Consider the following 6,000-nt stretch of genomic DNA (forward strand, 5'->3'; position numbering starts at 1 on the left):
AGGGGTGCAGGAGCGGGAAGGTGGACGGGAGACACCATGCTACCACGTCGGGAGGCCCATTAACCTGTGAGCTCCTCCTACCGAGGTAGAGCTGGGAATTAGTGTTTGTCTCCTTTAGGTAGCGCAGTGCCTGGCACATAAGAAACACTTAATAAATACTTGCTAAATGAATACACCGATAAATAACAATGTTGTCAACTCAGGTAGAAATAGACAAGAAGGGTAGAACATGTTCTGAAGGAAGAAATGACCAGAGTTAATAATGCATATGTGAGATAGAGAACAAAGATCCCAAATGAAATGGATTTTTATTTATTTCCAATGGACTGATACAGGGAAGCACTGAGCATTTCCATTTGGGCATAATGAGTTTAAACTGCAGTCCAGTCACTGAAGTTGAAGATGTGGGACTAGAATCTAGAGGTCTGGACTTAGCGATGGAGATGACAAAGTTCTTGGAACTGGGGGAGAGGGACCAGAGGAGTGAGATTGGTAGTAAACAGAAACCATCAAATAGATGTTGATTGTTGGTAATGATGATTTTATTGTTATTTTTGGAGAAGGGGTCTCCTCACTCTGTGGCCCAGGCTGGAGTGCAGTGACACAATCTCAGCTCACTGCAACCTCCACCTCCTGGGCTCAGGCGATCCTCCCACCTCAGCCTCCCCAGTAGCTGGGACCATAGGCACGCGCCACCATGCCCTGCTAATATTTTTTTGTATTTTTATTTTTATTTATTTATTTATTTTTTTTTTTTTTTGAGACGGAGTCTCGCTCTGTCACCCAGGCTGGAGTGCAGTGGCCGGATCTCAGCTCACTGCAAGCTCCGCCTCCCGGGTTTACGCCATTCTCCTGCCTCAGCCTCCCGAGTAGCTGGGACTACAGGCGCCCGCCACCTCGCCCAGCTATTTTTTTGTATTTTTTAGTAGAGACGGGGTTTCACCGTGTTAGCCGGGATCGTCTCTCGATCTCCTGACCTCGTGATCCGCCCATCTCGGCCTCCCAAAGTGCTGGGATTACAGGCTTGAGCCACCGCGCCCGGCCTTTTTTGTATTTTTAATACAAATGGGGTTTTGCCGTGTTGGCCACGCTGGTCTCAAACTCCTGACCTCAAACGATCCACCCACCTCGGCCTCCCAAAGTGCTAGATTAAAGGAGTGAGCCACTGCACCCGGCCAGCCTCATCCTTTTTAACAGCCATCATAGGATTTATGATATGAACAAACCACAATTTATTTAAATGTTCCCCTAATACACATTTAGGCTGTTTCCAGACTTGAGTTTTGTTCTGTTCTGCTTCACTTTGTAACAATGCTGCAAGGAACACCTCTGCCTATAGAGCCCTGTGCTCTGTGTGACCACACCCATTTTAGGAGGCCCTGTCCCTGAGGGAGAGGCCAGCATCATCAGGCAGTATCAGTCATGGTGTTTCAGGCCTGAGTTCTATCCTGATTCTATTCAAGCTTTAGGAGCTAAGGCGTTTGCAAATCAGCTGTGAAAATTCCTGAGGAACCAAGTTTCTATAAATACTAGGGATTACTAACCTCTTCAACTTCTGTTTATCCAATTTTCACCTCCAATATCTATGCCGTAAACTTTCTCTACCCTTGAAGAAAAATTTTCTGACACCAAACAGGTTTATTTATACCTATTCAAGGTCAGACTTTTACTTTTATTTTATTTTTTTGAGACGGAGTCTCACTCTGTCGCCCAGGCTGAAGTACAGTGGCGCGATCTCGGCTCACTGCAAGCTCCGCCTCCCGGGTTCACGCCATTCTCCTACATCAGCCTTCCAAGTAGCTGGGACTACAGGCACCCGCCACCGTGCCTGGCTAATTTTTAGTATTTTTAGTAGAGACGGGTTTTCACCATGTTAGCCAGGATGGTCTCGATCTCTTGACCTCGTGATCTGCCCACCTTGGCCCCCAAAGTGCTGGGATTACAGGCATGAGCCACCACGCCCAGCTCAGACTTTTACTTTTAAAAAATTATTTTATGCCAGTCGCAGTGGCTTACGCCTGTAATCCCAGCACTTTGGGAGGCCGAGGTGGGTGGATCACTTGAAGTCAGGAGTTCGAGACCAGCCTGGGCAACATGGTGAAACACCACCCACCCCCACCCCCACCGTCTCTACAAAAAATACAAGAATTAGCTGCATGTGGTGGTGCATGCTTGTAGTCGTAGCTACTCTGGAGGCTGAAGCACGAGAATCGCCTGACCCTGGGAGATGGAGGTTGCAGCGAGCCGAGATTGTACCACTGCACTCCAGCCTGGGTGACAGAGCGAGACTCCGTCTCAAAAAAAAAAAAATAATAATAATAATAATAATAATAATTTTTATTTTCTATTTTTACAGGTGGAGTCTTGCTATGTTGCTTAGGCTGGTCATGAACTTCTGGGCTCAAGCGATCCTCCTACCTCAGCCTCCCAAAGTGCTGGGACTACAGGCGTGAGCCAGCATGCCCAAAACAGATTTTTACTTTTTAAATAAGTTTTCTTCTGTCTCAGAGTTTAAATGTGCTCAAAGTCTCTCTGTTTCTATTTTTTATATATTTTTTTTAACAATGTTGCTCTAAAACCAACTCCTTCATGAAGGAATCAGCTGCTTCTTATTTTTCTTTTCTTTCTTTCTTTTTTTTTTTTGGAGACAGGATCTTGCTCTATCGCCCAGGTTGGAGTGCAGTGGTGTGATCATAGCTCACTGCAACTTCTACCTCCCAAGCTCAAGTAATTCTCCCACCTCAGTCTCACACATAGGTGGGGACTACAGGTACATGTCACCATGCCCAGCTAATTTTTTTTTAATTTTGGTAGAGACAAGGTCTTTGTTTTTGTTTTTGTTTTTTGTTTGTTTGTTTGTTGTTGTTTTTTGAGATGGAGTCTTGCCCTCTTGCCCAGGCTGGAGTGCAGTGGCACGATCTCGGCTCACTGCAACCTCTGCCTCCCAAATTCAAGTGATTCTCCTGCCTCAGCCTCCTGGGTAGCTGGGATTACAGGCGTGTACCACCACGCCCAGCTAATTTTTATATTTTTAGTAGCGACAGGGTTTTGCTATGTTGGCCAGGCTGGTCTTGAACTCCTGACCTCAAGTGATCTGCCCGCCTTGGCCTCCCAAAGTGCTGGGGTTACAGGGGTGAGCCACCATGCCCGGTTAAGGTCTTGATATGTTGCCCAGGTTGGTCTCGAACTCCTAAGCTCAAGCGATCCTCCCACCTTGGCCTCTCAAAAGTGCTGGGATTACAGGTGTTAGCCACCTGCCTGATTTTTCTTATTTTATGGCATCATGTTTGTTCTTCTTTTATAGATGCTCTGTTGTAGATTTCTCTAGAATACTAATTAGCAGTCTTGTACTCTTCTGTACCCTGCATTATATCTGTTTTCTATTTGTTCATCTTGGTCTTTCTCTTTCGTGCTGAAGGCTCTGTTGGTGATTCTTGCCTATTTGTTCACATTTAAATGAGGAAATGAAATGTTTGATTAGGAGTTCTCTGTGTGGGCAGGATCTGTCACCAACAGACTTTGCTTTGGGTGAGCAGGTGGGAACCCGGCCATGGTTCTGGGAATCCTGAAATGCCAGCATGTGGAGGACCTAAATTTGGGACACCACACATTCTCACTTCCCTGATTTTCCCCAGAGAGTTTATTCAGTTTTCTAAAGAGAAAAATACTATGGAACGTCGTATAATGTTTTACATGATCTCACCTAGAGAGAAACAGCTGACTATAGACCCCCTCTGAGCATCACTGTGGTGCGTATTCCTTCCCCTCCCCCTTCCATAACAGCCTCCAAATATTGACCACCTAGGAGGCCCAGGAACTGTAATAGGTACTTTACATAGATCACCTCACAACTACCTGGGAAGGTACATACTAGTATCCCTATATTCCAGAAGGGTAAATTGAGCCTTAGAGAGGCTAAATAAAACATCCAGGGTCACACAGCCAATGAGAAGTGAAGGGAGAATTTAAACTCGAATCTCTCTCACTCCAAAAGCCATATGAATCCCAGCTACTTGGGAGGCTGAGGCGGGAGGATCGCTTGATGCCAGGACACTGCCTCTGCTGTTGGCAGAAATGGAGGGAGGCTGCTGAGTGAGTGTCAGAACCCGTCTCTTAAGTTTCTGATGTCATCCAAGGTCACTCAGCAGGTTAGAACTTTGAGTTCACAGCCATTTTCTAATTCTGAGGTTGCTTCAAACCTTTCTGTCTTGGAGCTCTTATTTTTGAAAAAAGAATGAATAAAAGAATCATCACAGTTCCCTTTAAGGGTTGGCTAGTGTCAGGTCTACAAGAAAAGGGCTTGGGATTGTTAATTTTAAAACAAAGTGATCCAGTAATTCCCTGATGACTTTTGTTGATTCTTACTGTTTGATATAACTTGCCATTTGCTAGCAAACTGCTTGCAGAAAGAAATGAGGAAAATGTTCTCAACCAGAAGGTGGAAAGCTTCTCCTTAACACATCAATTTTACAGTTGTGAGAGACAAATATGTTTAGTAACACATATATTATTAAAGATAGGACATTCTCCCCATCCCCAACACACACCTCTTCAGAAATTATTTTCCGATCCACAGAAGAGGGAGCAATTTGTACTCATAGGAAAATAAACTTCTGGTATGCATTTAAAAAGTGCTTCATGTATTGCTTCTTGGCCTTTTGGCCAAGATCAAGTGTAAAAGATGGTTCATGTATGCATTCTTTTTTTTTTTTTTTTTTTTTTGAGACGGAGTCTCGCTGTGTCTCCCAGGCTGGAGTGCAGTGGCGTGATCTCGGCTCACTGCAAGCTCCGCCTCCCGGGTTCACGCCATTCTCCCGCCTCAGCCTCCCAAGTAGCTGAGACTACAGGCGCCCGCCACCACGCCCGGCTAGTTTTTTGTATTTTTAGTAGAGACGGGGTTTCACCATGTTAGCCAGGATAGTCTCGATGTCCCGACCTCGTGATCCACCCGCCTCGGCCTCCCAAAGTGCTGGGATTACAGGCTTGAGCCACCGCGCCCGGCCCATGCATGCATTCTTAAAACATGAATGATTCCATTAAAATAAGGTAAATTGGGCCGGGCAGGGTAGCTCACACCTGTAATTCCAGCACTTTGGGAGGCTGAGGTGGGCGAATCACTTGAGGTCAGGAGTTCGAGACCAGCCTGGCCAGCATGGTGAAACACCGTCTCTATTAAAAATATAAAAATTAAGGCCGGGCGCAGTGGCTCAAGCCTGTAATCCCAGCACTTTGGGAGGCCGAGACGGGCGGATCACGAGGTCAGGAGATCGAGACCATCCTGGGTAACACAGTGAAACCTCGTCTCTACTAAAAATACAAAAACTTAGCCGGGCGAGGTGGCAGGCGCCTGTAGTCCCAGCTACTCGGGAGGCTGAGGCAGGAGAATGGCGTGAACCCGGGAGGCAGAGCTTGCAGTGAGCTGAGATCCGGCCACTGCACTCCAGCCTGGGTGACAGAGCGAGACTCCGTCTCAAAAAAAAAAAAAAAAAAAAAAAAAAAAAAAAAAAAATTAGCTGGGCATGGTGGCAGAAGCCTGTAATCCCAACTACTCAGGAGGCTGAGGCAGGAGAATCACTTGAACCTGGGAGGCAGAGGTTGCAGTGAGCCGAGATTGCACCACTGCACTCCAGCCAGCTTCCAAGAGGGTCTCCTATGATCCCCAGCACCTGATATTCATGCCCTTGGATAGTCAGTCCCAGGGCTAACCATGTAACCATTAGGACATTGAGGAAATGATGTGCAACTTCCAAAACTGGTTCATAAACCATATTGTGGCTTCCACTGTATTTCCATTGGAGCTCTCACTGTGGAGGAAGTAGCTACCATATCGTGGGAAAGACTGAAACAGTCCGATGATGAGATCCAGGGGGTGAGGAATTGAAGCCTCCTCCCAGCAGCCATGTGAGTGAACATACAGGAAGTGGATACCCCAGCCCAGTCAGGTGTTCAGATGACTGCAGACCCAGCGACCATTTCACAGCAGCCTCATCAAAGAGACCC

At 46.5% G+C, this 6,000-nt stretch overlaps 1 pseudogene; it reads left to right on the forward strand.

Moving 5' to 3' along the window:
• Nucleotides 1-4,642: 4,642 nt before the first annotated feature.
• Nucleotides 4,643-4,815, forward strand: LOC135968160 (U2 spliceosomal RNA; annotated as a pseudogene).
• The last annotated feature ends 1,185 nt before the right edge of the window (nucleotides 4,816-6,000 follow it).

This window comes from Macaca fascicularis, chromosome 17, assembly GCF_037993035.2.
Source record: "Macaca fascicularis isolate 582-1 chromosome 17, T2T-MFA8v1.1".
Taxonomy (NCBI): domain Eukaryota; kingdom Metazoa; phylum Chordata; class Mammalia; order Primates; family Cercopithecidae; genus Macaca; species Macaca fascicularis.